Source organism: Narcine bancroftii, chromosome 1, assembly GCF_036971445.1.
Source record: "Narcine bancroftii isolate sNarBan1 chromosome 1, sNarBan1.hap1, whole genome shotgun sequence".
Lineage (NCBI taxonomy): Eukaryota > Metazoa > Chordata > Chondrichthyes > Torpediniformes > Narcinidae > Narcine > Narcine bancroftii.
In genome coordinates, this window is record NC_091469.1 from 204,189,572 (window position 1) to 204,206,013 (window position 16,442).

The 16,442-nt window shown below is 38.9% G+C and overlaps 1 protein-coding gene across 11 annotated transcripts in view; it reads left to right on the forward strand.

Annotated features, from left to right (window-relative positions):
• Positions 1 to 16,442, forward strand: part of dennd1a (DENN/MADD domain containing 1A) — a 536,086-nt gene that overhangs the window by 378,655 nt on the left and 140,989 nt on the right. The window lies entirely within an intron of this gene.

Consider the following 16,442-nt stretch of genomic DNA (forward strand, 5'->3'; position numbering starts at 1 on the left):
TCAGAAACATTTTGAGGTGATACATATACAGTGCACTCCATAATGTTGGGACAAAGACACTTTTTCCCTTTATTTGCCCCTGTGCTCCACAGTTTTAAATTTGTAATCAAACAATTCACATGTAATTAATATGCACATTCCAGACCTTTAGTCAAGGTTATTTATATACATTTTGGTTTGGCCATGTAGAGATTACAGCACTTATATAGTCCATTTATTTCAAGGCACCATAATGTTTGGAATATTTGGCTTTACAGGTGTTTGTAGTATTCAGATAGATTTAGTTACTTCATTGCTGCAGGTATAAGAGAGCTAGGCTTGCCTCTAAGCTTTTCATCACTTTTGGAGTCTGTAGTTGTCATTCTTCAACGCAAGGACCAGAGATGCACCAATGAAAATCAGAGAAGCCATTCTGAGGCTTGTAAAATAGTAAGAGACATCCCCCAAACCTTAGGATTACCAAAATCAACAGTTTGGAATATCATTAAGAAGAAAGCTATGTACTCGTGAGCTCAGTAATCTCAAAGGTACTGGTATTCCAAGGAAGACCTCCACTGTTGATGACAGAACAATTCTCATCATAATGAAAAATAATCTCCAACCATATGTCCGTCAGATTAGAAGCATTTTTCAGGAGGCAGTAAATCAGAAAATTCTGTAGAGACCATGGTTGAAGTTAAAAAAAAAGCACAATGCTGGAGAAGCTGAGCAGGTCAAACGGTGCCCTTTACGTAGCAAAGGAATACCCATAAATAAATGGATACCCATAAAGCCGAATGTTCCAAACATTATGGTGCTCTGAAATGAGGGGACTATGTATAAAAAGTGCTGTAATTTCCACATGGTCAAACCAAAATGTATACAAATACCCTTTAATAACATCTGGAATGTGCACTTTAATTACATGTAAATTGTTTGATTGCAAATTTAAAACTGTGGAGAACAGGGACAAATAAAGGAAAAAAGTGTTTTTATCCCAAACATTATGGAGGGCACTGAATGTGATCTACCTAATGATATTGAACCATTAAATAATTGTACATTATGGTTGCATGTTTTGACAGGAATTCCTTATCTTTATGCAAATCTGTACAGCCCACTTGCCAGCACTTGGTTGATAACATTCTAGTGTGAGTTCAGAGGAAAATGGAAACAAAGCAAGGTGAAGCTAAATTATTTGGAAACAGTCAGCAGATCAGATAGCACCATGGAAAGAAAAATGTTTCACATATTGGGTACTAGGCCTTTCATCAGGGCTTTTTTCTGATGGGGATCTCAGGCCTGTTTCTCTTTCCACAGATCCATGGTATCTGACCTGCTGACTGTTTCCAAAGTCTTCTGCAAGTATTTCAGTTTTCTAGCATCTCTTGTTTCTTTTTATTTTCTTAGGAAATTATTCGTTTCATTCAGGTGGTAATGGTGTATTAAGATATGGGTACAAAGTGGAGTTGCTTACTTGAGAACAATCTACAATCAGTGGAAAATAATATACTATGAGGGCATTGATAGTTTCTCTTTTGGTTAGCCCATGAGTATAATAAAATAATTATTACTACAGCTTTTGATCTGTAAGATAAATTATTCCCTTCAGTTGCAGAAGTGACTGCTGGTGTGAAATAATGCCCTTCTGCCTTATGTTATAAATCATTCTTGTCTTTTCCTTAACCTTTGCAGGTCTAAACAGATGATGTAGACATTTTTTGGGCAATTTTCTAATTTTAATTGGTTAACTGAAACGATTGGGCTTAAATTAAAGTGGTTCACCCAAGGAAAGTGATTTCAAGTGTTGGCAGATATTGGTTTGACTCTCATTTTCTCCAGTTTCGGCTTTAGTATTATCTTCACAGATGGGAGTTCATATCACTGAGCAAGTTGCTATGGACTACTCATTGATACTTCCTGACAGCCAGCTTGAAAGCAAAATAGATTTGGATAAACTTCCCCAAAGCCAAGAATGATTTGTTGTCCATGGACAAAAGTATTGTGAAAGGGGATGCAATTCTTCAAACTATGCTAGGTTAAGTGGGAGAGGAGGATAAGCGTGGTTAATTAGCATCTTAGTTTGTTAGAACACACATACTGAGGCTGCACTAGACTTGCTTATGTGATATCCACCCGTATTCCATTAAGAAAATGCTATTAATCATTCAGACCAGGAGTACAAACATTTGGGAATTCACATATTTTGTACACCCCAATTACAAATGGAGTTCTCTACATTTAAATGTAAATATAAGTAGAGTAATTCAATTTGTATCTATCTGATCTGAATTTAACCCATTTATCATATGCTATTGGGACTTTAGTGGAATTAATACTAATAGTTACAACTTAGTTCATTGCTAAGATTTTCTGTACAGTTTGATCTTCCTTTTGTTTGTATACTTCCCATTTAATCATGATTTGCCGTATTCAAAATGACAGCAGCGCCAGTTTACCATGTCTGGTCTGTCGTGCTAAAATATTTGAACTATTGCTGGAAGCATAAATGATGGCCTGGGTCATAAATGTATGGTGGAGCAGATGTGAAAGAGCATCAAAAAACATATTTCTTTGTAACTCCACAGTTTCAATTCCACAATACGTAAAGCTAAAATTAAGTGATTATTTTTACTTTTCTAAAAATATATATTTGAAATAAGTTTGCAGAATTTGTATAAACCAAAAAAAAACACGCAGACACTCAACCTAAAGGCCCTCTAAACCATCACTAATTGAACGTGTTTGAGAGTGAATGAAAATGGAGCTTGTTTTACAATTGCAGGTGGTTGTAGTTTTTACTGTTCTTGAGCATCAATTTTTAAGCTAAGAAAATTCAACCCCGCTGGTAGTTGAATTAACATTTTTAAAAAACTGTTCACCTTGAACCTTCAGATATCCCTCAAAATAACATAGAGAAACACAAAAAACTACAGATGCTCGAATTTTTAGTGAACAAAGATGGACTCATTGAGTCAGGCAGATCCACAGAGAGAGAAATCTGGCCAATGTTATGGGTCAGAACTCTTTATCAATATTCCAATCTTACAAGTGTCTGATTTGGAATAAATGGAGGATTAGTCAAGTACAAGTCAAAAGGCATCTGCCAGCAAACGTATCTTCCCTGAATGAAATTAAAACTTATTGTAAGCTTTCCTCTTAGGGTGAAATTATGATGAGTAATCTAGTTGACTGCTTGGCCATTTATCCTCAGGCATTTATATCATTCTGCAATCATATGTCAAATATTTTGACAACTATCACACAGGACTGTGTGGTGATTCTTTAATTCCTATTGGTTATACTGTTAAATGTTCAAAGAAGATGGGTAGCCAATCTCAATGAAGACCAGTGTCAAATGAGGCTGGGTCAATGCCCCAATTTCCTTTTCAATCTTTTTATTTTCACCTAATCTTCACCATTCTTCTCATGGGAGAGAAAGTGTTTGTCGCTTACTCAATAAAAAAAAACAATCAAATGTGTGCAATAGGACTGTCCCCCCACAGTGCAAAGCTGAATATCCCTAATAAGTTCATTCTTTTTAAAATGCGAGTCAACCCTGTTCCTGAGAATCTGAAAAACTTCTCTAATAATTTCCAGACCATTGACCAACCTATAAATTCCACTTTTGTCCATGTTGCTTTTCCTAAACAGAGGAACCACATTGGCTTTTCTCCATTCAATGCAGGAATGCAGAAGGCTCTAGATGGCCATGTCCATTACTGGCTCCAACCTCCCATCCATTGAATGCTTCTAAGTGATGTGCTGCCTGAAGAAAACAGCTAGCTTCATAAATGATCTCCATCACCCTGGTCACAACCTTTTATCGCGGAAGACCAGCAATTGTTCAGGAACAATTTCTTTCTGACAGCTATTGTACTCTTGAACCTCCCCTTGTTACATTAAAAAGGACTGTTTGTACTGTTGCTAAGTCACTTTTTTGCACAAGGATAACTGAATATTTATTTATTGTCTTTTTAATTCAATTACATATACTGTTGTTTTCTTTAGTTGTTTTTGGAGTTGTTTTGTTTTACAAAGTTTCTGCTCAGATACAGGAAATAAAAATTTTGGTGTATGTGTACACAATAAAGTCATTTATCATTCCTCTGGGTCCTTGCTTGTGGCAAAAGCAGATACAACGATCTCTGTTTTTAAGCAATCCCTTCCCTTGTTTCCTTTAGCATCCTGGGACTTATCCACCTTAATATTTTTCAAGCACACATCTCCTCTATCTTTTTATCAACATTGCTCTTGCTGATCTCGGCATCATCCATATTTATCTTATTGATTGCCTTGGCTGAACCAAGTGATGTTTTGTAACATTTTATGAATTTTTATTAATTTAAAAAAGCAATATATTTTTAAAATTCAGTAAAAAATGTATTTGAATTTTCTCTAATGTACAAGTGTTCATCAAAAATATATGGATGCTCGACTGTTCACTTGAAAAGTGAAACAAGGGTTGATGAAGCAGGCAGTTTTGTTTTCACAAGCTCCACTAAGTCTTGCAGGGTCACTGTAGGATGAGCAGCAATAGAATGACTTGAGGTAGAATTGGACAACAATCTGACAAATGGTGTGTGATCTTCAGCACTACGAAAATTGTCAATAATAATGTCAACAAAGGTTAGATGTGATACTATTCAACTATCTCCTGATTATAAAAGGTTAGATGTGATACTACTTAACTATCTCCTGATTATAAAAACTCTCTTCAATAACTAACTACCAGCAATGTGGTTTGGAAGGCAATGAATACAATAGGAGCCATCAGTCCACAGTGTTTGTGTTTCAATTCCATGCTTGACAGCCCACTGATAAAGCTTCTTGTGTTCAGATAGGTATAACCTCAAAATATAAATGCTGATTATGATGTTCTCGAAAGTGCTACAGAACCTAATCCCAGCATTAGTCCTCTTTAGGGTGATCTGTAGAACTCTAAACATTGAGTTCACTAAAAGTTCTGTCTTTAAATCACAGATTTGAGCATTCTGTATGAAAATGCAGTCAAGATATGGCTTGAAGTTGTTGCACAGAAGGTGTAGGCTGAATGGCCTCCCTGGTGCTGGCATTTCAATTGTTTTGGACTTCTCCAGTATCCTTTCTGATTTCCACCCGAGTTTCACTCCAATTTGTGCAACATTTTGCTGCCTGCCAGTATCCAGTTCTGTGATGGATTCTGCTGCTGGCCAAGTGTATCCTCTGCAGTTTGCTGAGCTCCCTCCACATCCCACCTCCCATTGCTCCACCACATTCTGTAAATATCTTGTATTCTGATCCTTGCAATTAATCTCTCCCACCCCCATCACCTTTTCAATCATTGGTGCTTCAGCTTCATTGACCCTATTTACTGGACATCCTTACCTGGCCCTTCCTCCCTGGCCCTTCCTCCCTGTTCTAAATGTCGCTTGAGAAATATAATGGTGCCTCCAGTTACTTTTCCTGGCATTCTCATCACTGCTGGCTCTTCTGTCCTCTGTTAGGAGACTTGGCACATTTTCTGTGCTAAAGAGGCTCTGTTCACACAAACACAATATTCGATACAGATTTGGAGGAGATTCTGACAAATAATTCAAAGTTAAACATTTTGTTCCAACTGTTTCCAAGCAGTTAGAGATTCAGGAAAGAACAAAATGAGTTTTGGTTGATCATTTCCCAAAGTCTGTTGTTAATTAGTAAAGATGAGACATTGTGTAATTGCAATTATCCATCTTCATTGATAATGAACATTTTTACTTTCAAAATAAATGTTTAAAAAAAAGCATTTGCTTCACTGTCTCATGGGCGATTGCGTACACTTTTCCGTGCAGATCAGTATCTCTCTGCCTAGCAACAGCAGAAATTTTGACTTGCAGTGATCAACACCACAGCCACAGAAAATCTCTCAATACACTGCTAAAACCAAGAAAGAACTTGACACCTTTTATGATTTCAGGATGTCACAAAGCATTTTGTTGCCTTTTGATGTGTAGTTATTGTAATAAAATAAGAAACATGGAATCCTCAACAAGACCCTTCAAGTAACAGCAAAATAAACGAGAACACCTGCCTCCTTGTTGTATCTTCAGAGATGAAAGATTTGGCTGACCATTCTTTCTCTGATAATGTTGAGGGATCTCTTCCTTCCACCTGATAAGGTCCTTGGTTTAAAGTTTCATCCAATTGACAGTACCTCCAGTCGGACGCTGGTTCCTCAGTGCAGCCCTGAAATGCTAGATTAATTACTGGTTAGATGCCAAAATGTCAGTAGTAGGGTTTGCGAATGCTACCTCTGAGCCTGGGCTTTCAACTATTCGACCAGCCTCCTGAATCTGTGGGTGATGTTTTTGCAAGCCATCATTATCCACAGCTTGATTCAGGATGAGCCTCAATGTCCTGGGACTGACAGAAATCTGCCTCATTGCTGGCAATTGCAGCCTCCTCACAGACGACATTTGCTATATTTTTCCACTGGAGCTTTTTATTTGTTTAAACCCGAGTGACTCTTAATTTAGTGGGATTTATCTATAAAGAATTGTTATTCTTTATAGATAAATCCATGCACTAAGTAAAAAATAAATGCAAACAAGAGATGGTCACTAATTGTCCTGATATTTGCAGATTTGTACACCCAGCGATTTCCGATGGTTTGACGGTAGTTTCTGAAATCTCATTTAGAATTGTGCCATTGTTCCACACTTGCAACAAGCTTATCTTATGCTCAGGAGATCAAGGAAATGTTCCATTTGACGAGCCCACAACTGACAGGAAGGTGGCTATACTTTTATTGGAAATAGATGTATCACCAGTCTTAAAATTAGAGTTCATGAATTAATAATGCATTTTCTTATAGATTAATTAGTTAATTCCACTTGTGAAGAATATTTAAGCTTTGACTTGTACCTACCTTCATTACCTTTAAATTCTATGTCAAGATGCAGTCTATTATGTAAAGCTGCATGCTAACCCGGCAGCTTTGACAGCTTGACATAACCTATTTTGTCATTGACTGTGGAAATCTGACATGTTAATTCATTTTTGGTTTTACCCTGGGCAGAAATTTGCTAATGGCAAAATATGCTTAGAGTAACAAATCAGTCCCTGATGCTTTATTTCCACAGATTTCCAATGTACAAGCCTGAGTTTGAGAAAAGAAAAAAGAATGCAGTTATTTTGGACAACTTCGTAGAAGAATCAGATGTTCCCTACCTCATTCAAATTGAATTTGAATTGTGTTTCATTATATAGCAAATAACTAAATTTCCAGTCGAGTTAAACCAAAGGCATCCAACAATAGAGATGAATGTGATGAAGCTATCTCTTCAAATGTATAATCTGGAGGGTATTGTTTTGGAACTATCACCAAGTGCTTGATTGCACACTGGAAGATTTAAACTTTATGAAGAATCTCCTGTATATTCAGTGCTTGCATTTAAGACTTGGTTAAGAGAATTCAAAACACTTTGCTTCTCAATTCCAGATTTTATTGATCAGTCTTTACTCAAGAACCAAATATATGTTGTCATTCTATTTGCTCAGATGTGCTCAAAGTTTTAGACAGCAGAGTTGGTGGATCTCATCATATTTACAGTTCTAACTTTGCTTCTCTGACATCTAGTGGTCATTGTAAAATTACACTTCTGCTCCTTCAGAATTGCAGTCATGATTTTATCTGGGATATACACCAACAATAAATCACTAATTAGAAAGTTTTCCTTTACTTTAGCTAGTGATATGTGGTAGTTCATTTTGAACTACATCTATTTTAGGTGCATTATTAGTAGTCTTTGGATAAATTTTATTTTATAAATATTCATTTTATCAGCGTAAAATGATGTCCACCCCAAGATTTGGTTTGACTTTATGGCGGCGAATGATACTTCGATTCACTGCCATCCTTGCACTTTGTTGAAATTGCATAATGCTGTGAAATTGAATTTTCCACCTGTTGAAAATTGAATGTATTTGTATTTTCATTTCCATCTTTCCACTTCCAATTTGGTGTGCCCAATACCTAGGCCACTGGGTCTGCATATGATGCAGTGTGGATCTAGTCAGAGCTGCCAGATTACCCTGTACCTGGTTAGGAGGTCAAAAGGTATAGAGCAGGGGTGTCAAACTCAAATTCACAGAGGGCCAAAATTAAAAACTTGGACTAAGTCGTGGGCCAAACTAAATACTTATTGAAAATTTTCAACAACATCTGCATGTTTTCTCTTCTTTCAACATATGTAATGTTAAACTTTTTCTTATTAAAATAAATGTTTAATAATAGTTTTGGTTAAACTCTTTCCAGAAGAAGCATTAACAAATGAGAAATAAAATATTCAATAAATAATATTTCTCTATAGCCTTTAAGCTCCTTTTAAATGTATTTTTTTTCACAAGCCAACAAGTCAAAAAAAGAACAACTTGCTTCAATGAAAATCCAATCTTTCAACTATGAACAGTCCAAAGTTAACCAAAGAAAATATTAATCCAAGCTTAGCTTGCTACACGGTGATTTACTCTGATGCACCTGGGTCTAAACCAGATACTTGGCATCTCTTCTTAGATGCAAGTTTATCAAACTCTGGGGTCAGAGTTTGCCTCCCACCTGTCTTGAAAGGTCCTCTTTTCTGTCTTTCGTTTGGCCATTTTTCGTAAGGGGTTTATTACACGTGAGTCGGCGACAGGTCGCAGATGCTAATGAAAGTAAAGAGAGGAGGTGGGGGCAATTAGCAGGCTGATGGGCCGGCGCCAACGCATTTGCAAAGCATTCTGGGATTTGTAGTATTAGCTGTGCATGGGCTATATTGGCACGGCGGCCAGCGGGCCAGCTCTAATACATATTTGATATGATCTTGCGGGCCAAATATAATTATATCACGGGCCAAATTTGGCCCGCGGGCCTGAGTTTGACATGTGTGCTATAGAGGATAGGACAGTTCCAAAGGAAGTGGATGATGTGCAGTGGTCACTGTGTTTTACATTTTGCTAGTTATAGTAAGTTCTGTTTAGATCTATACCTCCAGGTTTGTCTTCTGGATTGCAATAAAACTCCTTTCATGCCAGGGGACAACCGTTGAGCAAAAAAGAATTGAGCATCAGGAGATGGGCAGCAGGCTCCATAGGCTTTTAATGAACACATGACAAGCCCACAAATTCACCAGGCAATGCATCGATTTATTGCACCTTTCTGGATAGAATGGGTATGTAAATCTAGATAATAATTTATTATTTTTTTACATTCAGGACCTACCAAGTGCTTACAAACAGTGAAATATCAGTTGGGTTTGTTTGCTTTCTGTGGAACAAAGAATGCTGAGGAAAGACCTTACAAAGGAAATAGGAAGGGTAGGTAGAGGCAATCCTTTCCCCTTTAGTAGAGGGCATAACTTTGGCATGAGGGGGAAGAGGTTTGTAGAAAACTTGGGTGGTTAGAATGTGGAATGCACTGGCTGAAGTGACAGTGAGGAGGTATGTACTCTACACTATTCAAATGCTTGCCTAAATACTTGTCACCAACATATAAAAAGATATGGACCAAGCCCTGGCAAATGGGATTAATATAGATGGGTACTTGATGGTGCACTATGGATGTGGTGGGCTGAGGGGCCTCTCTGTGTTTTGTTACAATTGTATAAGTTAGTGGTGAGGCCACACCTGGAGTTGACTGCAGTTTTGTTTCTTAAATAAGGGGAAGCATTATTGGTAATGGAGGGAGTTTCAAAGAGATTCACAAGGTTAATTCCCAGAATGAGACCATTATTTCCATCATCAGCCACTCAAGAAGTTTTTGAGAATTCAGAAGAATTAGAGGTGACTCAGAACTTCCAGAGATATGACAGCTTAGATAATGTAGAAGAATCTCAAACATCAGAACATTGTTATAAGATTAGTGGGTTGCACATAGGAACTTCTTGCAGAGCGTAGTGTATCTTGAAATTCTGTATTTTGGATGGCTGTGGAGGCTCCATCTTTGAGGGTACTTAAAGAAGTAGGTGAACTTGGAAGATCAGGAAATTGCGGGCTATGGAGATTAGGCTTGGGACAAATCAGCCACAACCATATAGAATCAGAGAGTAGGGTTGAGGACCAAATAGAATACCCTTGCTCCTATTTTCTTATGAAACAATGACTCAATATAGCTACTGTTTAATTTAGAAATTAAGTTTTGTGCCTCAGCAAACAACAATGTGATTATAAGATGTTGTTATGTTGATTTGATGATAAATGTTGGCAAAAACACCAAGGACAAATCTCTGCAATCGAAAAAGCACAGTGGGACCTTTTCCATCTGCCTGAGAGGACAGTGGAAAGGGTAGATCCTCCCAGCATAGCAGCAGACCTTCAGTCCTGCTCTGTGTGTGTCAGTTGAGGTTTTTGCTGCTCAGGTCTCTTGAATGGCTTTGAAGCCACTGTCTTCTGTCCCAGAGGTAAGAGTGTGACCCACTGAACCATTGCTGACAGGTGTTTTCACCCACTGAAGATCAGGTGCTACATATTTTTGGTTCTGTGAAGCTTGAGCACGTGGTAACACAGTGGTCCCTGGGTGTAAAACACACTTTGCCACTTAAGACTTGAGGCTTGTGTAAAACAAATGCCTTTAGTGTTCTGCATATGGGGCCAAGCCATCGAATGGAGATGACCCAGCATTGGTATTCTGTATGTCTTAGGGAAAGAAACAATAGCCAACAATATGCTGGCACAAATCAGTCAATCAAATAAGTACCACTTTGAATCCATCAGTAAACGAAAAAAAAAACCCCTCAGATATTGGAAAGCTGAAATAAAACTAGAAAATGCTGAAAACACTCAGCAAGTCAGGTAGTATCTGCAGAGAGAGAAAACCACTCAATATTTCGGATCTGCAAACCTTTGACAGAACTTTGTTAGAGTATTGAATCCATATCCTGGTGATTGTGGGGCAACTGGAATGTTAGTTGTAAGAGATTTAGAAATAAAAAAAACTGCAGTTTACTATGAATGACACACATCTTTGGTGATGTGTTAGTTGACTAACAACTTACAATGTTGACCAATGCAATGTGGAAGGTGGTGTACAATTTGCAAATTTCCACAAATCCTTAACATGAATTAATGCACAGTAAATCATGTCCAATAATGTTCAATTAAAGTATCTCTTTAATGGCGTAATTGTCAACTGCCATTCAACTAGAGAATAATTAAATGTGCAGTCTTATTCCTCTGGATTATTAATTGTTGGATAACCCACATTTCTTAAAAAGAGATTTGCTGTTTTCCTTACTTTGTCAACCTAATCTTTTCCCTTTTCTTGTTCTAAATTCATGTGCCCTTAACTCACCCTCACTCTTTCCCCAATCTTTACATCTCATTGCACGGTTTGGGGGTGGGGGGGAGGAGTTCATTCACCAACATTCAGTAGGTGCTTTCAAAATGCAACATCTGGGTAGCCCTCCTGGGACCCGGGTGAGATCAGTTAGTAATGTGTGCCTCCTGTACCTTTCAAGTAGCAGCCTAACCTACCTGTTAAATTGCCAACCCAGCAATTTAAGGGAGGTCCTGCCCCTGAGATGACATGGTGAGTGATGTGCCACACAGGCATAGGGAATCTCCTGTTCCCTGTGTTCTTTCTGTTCCATTTCTGTTTAAAGCTCCAGAGTAACTGTAAGCCATTTCCCCTTTCAAATAGACAGAGGACACCTGGGTAAATTTTACTGGGTTCTGGGACCCGGGTAGATTTTGACCTGGCTTGCCCTGTTCAGCCCTTTCAAATAGCCCTGTACCTGGGTCTTCAACCGAGTAAATTGCCCAGTTAACCCCATTTTACAAGGCAATTTGAAAGGACCTAATATCAGCTTGTAATTCCATACACAATAGGCAGCTCTATAAGAAGTCACCTAAACTCAGTGCTCTGATCCAGAATCTGGTCCAATGCCTTCCTTTGCTGTAAGTATAAACTTGCAACATTACTTTAAGAATGTATTTGCAGGCTATATTTCTGTCTCAAGTGTATCTGAAAACTCCACGAAAGGAGATGGTGTAGAATACAACACCTGATGATAATACAGTTCTGCAGTTAAAATGACCCATCATATTAAGATGAAACAAATGTGGAAATATCCATGGGGTGTACAAGGACGATAATATCCAGTGATGATAATGATTGTGTATAAATGATTACAAAGCACTATTCAGTCAGCAATAGAAATTTCATTTACACTATTTATCCTCATCTAAGTAAAGAAGTTGAAATACATGGAGTGGGAGAGGAAGGATCCAGTTGTCATAATTCATGCAGGCATTAATGGTATGGGTTGGTAAAACTAGGAAGAAGTTTCTGGGGCTTCTCAACAGCTTGTGGAAAAATTAAAAATCAGAACTGCAGAGGTGACCATTTCTGAATTATTGCATAATAACACAAAAGAAAAGAGCACGATTCAGTTGTCTGGCTCCACCATTCAATAAGATCATGGCTGATCCGCCCATGGACTCAGCTCCACTGACATGCCTGATCCCTTAATTCTGTGACTTAAATATATTTAATGAGGCAACCTCCTCTGCCGATGTGGGCAGAGAATTCTAAAAATGGTGGCGCTGTCAGAGCTACAGTACCAGTGCTGCCACTGGTGCAGACCTGTCGAGAGTGGGGACCAGAGTCACAGCAATTTCCTCCAGGGTCCAACTGTCATTGGCTCTGCACAGGCTTTAAACAAACTGTTAAAGGAGGCGTTGGTGGTTTTATCTAAAATCCTGTGACCGTGGGATCTGGATCCAAGATGGCAGTACGTATGAATAAGCAGCAGGCCACAAGGAATTGCAGAACAACTGGCGCAGGACACCAGAAAACTGAGAGACCACCCCACCCCCCAAACCCCATTTGAGAAGGAGAAGCAGACGAGACGACTACATGATGGTGACCACGGCGGTGGACTAGGGTGGGGCTCTGCAGCTGAGGAGCACACAGACGGGCTGTTGGCAGCTCAAGGGAGGAACCAATGCAGGGCATGGGCTGCTGGAGACTGCAGTCAAAGGATTCTCACCAGGCCGCAGACTGCTGGCGACTGGCTTGATAATGGCTGAAGTGGTATCAGGTCTGGGAACTGGGATTTGAGAGGGTGCTGAAGGTTTCCTAATTGTGTCGGAGGTTCGGATCTGGAGCTCAGGTTGCCAGTGGTTTGGATTGGAGCCTGTGTGGGTGCAGAGGCTGTGGGAGCACTGGAAGTGAATCCATGGACACTTGGTGACTCTGGGGAGACATTCTTTTGCTTCTCTGACTGCAAGAGGTGCTTGCCAATTTCTGCTGATGGTGAATCTGTCTGACTTATGGCATTTCATGTAATATTACAATGTTTTTATTACATGATAATAAAGGAATCTTGAATCTCTCTATGAGAAGCAGTTCCTCTTCATCTCTGCTTTAAATCTACTCCCCCAAATCTTGGTGCTATGCCCCATACTTCTAGTTTCACCTATTAGGGGAAACAATTTTTCTGCTTTTATCTTGCCTCTATCTTTCAAAATATATGTGTGGTGCGCTGTTAGACACAATCAGAAACACACAAGGTAAAGACTGTACAACAGGCTTGAATCCACAAAGACTTCCACAGAGCCAGGCTGGCTGAGAGAGACTTCGGAGGCTGGCACAGGCTTATATCCTAGAGAGTAATTGACACGCGACCGGGTGGGGCTTGATCCATTCAGGTTGACTGATTGACAGACGGCCAGGTGTAGTCCTGTCCCGTGAGCCATGCTGGGAGCGACATTCCAGTCGCCGACTTCCTGGGGAATGAGAACAGACGTTCATGAGGGGTCTCGTTGGTAGCCATGGAGAAAAAATCCATTTGTGGATTAAATTGTGGTGTGCTAAAGACTGTACAACAGACTTTAATCAACAAAGACTTCCACAGAGTCAGGCTGGCTGTACCTGCAGTAACTCTGAGAGAGACTTCGGAGGCCGGCGCAGGCTTATATCCCGGAGGGTGATTGACACCCAACCAGGTGGGGCTTAATCCATTCCAGTCGACTGATTGACAGCCGGCTAGGTGTAGTCCTGTTCCCCTTACACTCCTGCAGGTACAGAGGTTGCCCTCTGCAGTAGGCTGGCGGTACACTCCTGCAGGTACAGAAGTTCCCCCCTGCAGCTTCTTAATCTTCTAACTTCCAGATGAATCTCTTCCCAATTAAACAGTTCTTTTTCTCTCCAATGCCCCCTGAATTAAAACCTTTTTCTCCCATTCCTACCTCTTCTGCCAGTTGGCACCAAGCTCATGGCTATTGCCAATTTAAAGTGAGATATTTGAATGAGTCTGTTAATGACAACATTCATCATCAATATTTCTTCAGGACTAATGTTGTCATTCACAGACCTTTCCAGTAAAGAAAAACTGTAGCTTAAAATTAGATTATGAATTGCCAAAATTAACAGGTTTGAAAAAGACAGAAATTAAAGAAAAAACCTCATAAAATAATGTATTTGTATTCAATAATTGAAAGGTTGCTGACAGAGATCATTCAGATCTTATTTTAAATTGGGAATTAAAAAGGATATTTAACTAATTTCCACAAAAATGGCCAAAATGTCTTAGAGAATTTGTCTGTTTTTAATTATGTAAACAGTATTTTACTCCATGGATGATCTTCATAGAACTCAAGTGTTCTGTTAGAAAAGTAAGAACTACATCATTTTATTTCACTGTGGCAGTTTGTTAATGCGATAAGACACCTGAACAGTGCTCTGTGTTAATAAGGTTTGTGATGAGAATGACGGTAATTTGCTTGAATTACACAGGTGATTAGTCAGGATTTCTTCAGAGTCCATCTGTGGTTACACAGGTGAGGTCCAGCTTGGATTTAGGAGTTAATATTATAATGAAGATACTCGGGGGATGCTTGAATTTGAGTCTTAATTTCAGACCAGGTGGTGCAGAAGGGAATGGTGCAAAATAAATAATGACTAGCGTTGCCAGTTCCTACATCTGTTCTGCATCATTTGGATAATTTCTAACAATTAAAGATGAACTTACTTCAATGTTCTGATATATGTAAGCTGCAATATTATTTCCTTGCCTATTTACACGTTATTACTACTCAGTCCTGAACTTTATTTATCATTGTAGCCTTAACTGCAGTATTTATCCATATAGTTTCTAAACAGATTGATATAAAATGACCCCAAAGACAGAAGTTCCTCAGTAACAAGAACTTGTTCATTTCATTTTTCTTACAGCCTGTCATTTGCTATAATAATTCCCTTGGAAGGCAGACATATATATTCTAATAAGGGAATTGCGGGGCCACCCCAGAACAGCACCTCACAGAGATTTAGCAATATATTTTGCAGCTATGATTCCACTCCATTCTCTTCACAGTACATGTTTATTGCTAAATTGCACATAAATGTTCTTTAAGGTACTTTTCTGTGGTGATCACAGGATCATACATCGATTCTGTTTTCCTTCCTGTCTATGAGCAGTAAATTAGGTGTGTAATCTGAGCAGTGACAACTGCAGTTTCATGTGAACAGTTCTCAACCAAATCCAATCTTTGGGCTGTTCCTCGGTCTCAAATTGGTCAGCTCTTCCTTATTTCCTTCCATAGGTGAAACTAGAAGTACGGGGCATAGCAGAAGGGGCTATACTTCAGAACTGTGCCCGTGAGTGTTGTTTAAGCTTCTACACTGAAGATGCATCCAGGCACTTAGTCAAACTATCCTTATTCAAGGCATGAACTAACAACTACCTGTGGCTGGCGTGACAATACATCAATTACATCACGTGATCAGTGCATGTAAGATCATAGCTGATTCTGTATTGTCAGTTCACTTTCCCACCCAGTCACCATAATCTTTCTCCAAGATCTATTGATCTCACCCATCAACATATTCAATGACTGTACATTCCTACTCCACCAAGGTAGGGAAAGTTTATAGCCCTCTGAATAATTTCTCCATCTCTTAGTCCTAAGTAGCCAACTCTGTTTATGCATACAGTTCTGAGCCCATCATCAAATGGAAACTACTGTTACCCTGTGAATTACCCTCAGAATCCTGTTGGCCTCACGAAGTTCACCTCTCATTCTCATGAGCTCCAGAACAAGCTTGTGAAGTGGCTTCTCAGGAATTAATCTTGTTAATCATCACTCCAAGTTCTAGAGACAAAAACTTCACCCAAGGCTGAATGGACAAGTATGATTATCCAATTTCTTGGTTATAAGAACTTCTACCACAAATGCTGGAATGTTCTCAATTTCCATGATTCACTGATGAAAATGTTCTTTGTAATGAGGAATTTTAGCCTCAGCAGGTCATTTCCTTCTAAATTTTGTTGGTTAGACTAGTGATTTGGACATTGAGAAAAAAAAAATCTACACTCTAGCTTTCATGCTAAGGTTTAGATAAGATTAGATGTACATTTACAATGAAGCTGTCCAAATTTCAAATCCAATTTGTATTAATCGCATTGGCAGTGGCCAGGAAGTGCATTGCGGTGACTTGGAAGTCCGACTCTATTCTTAGT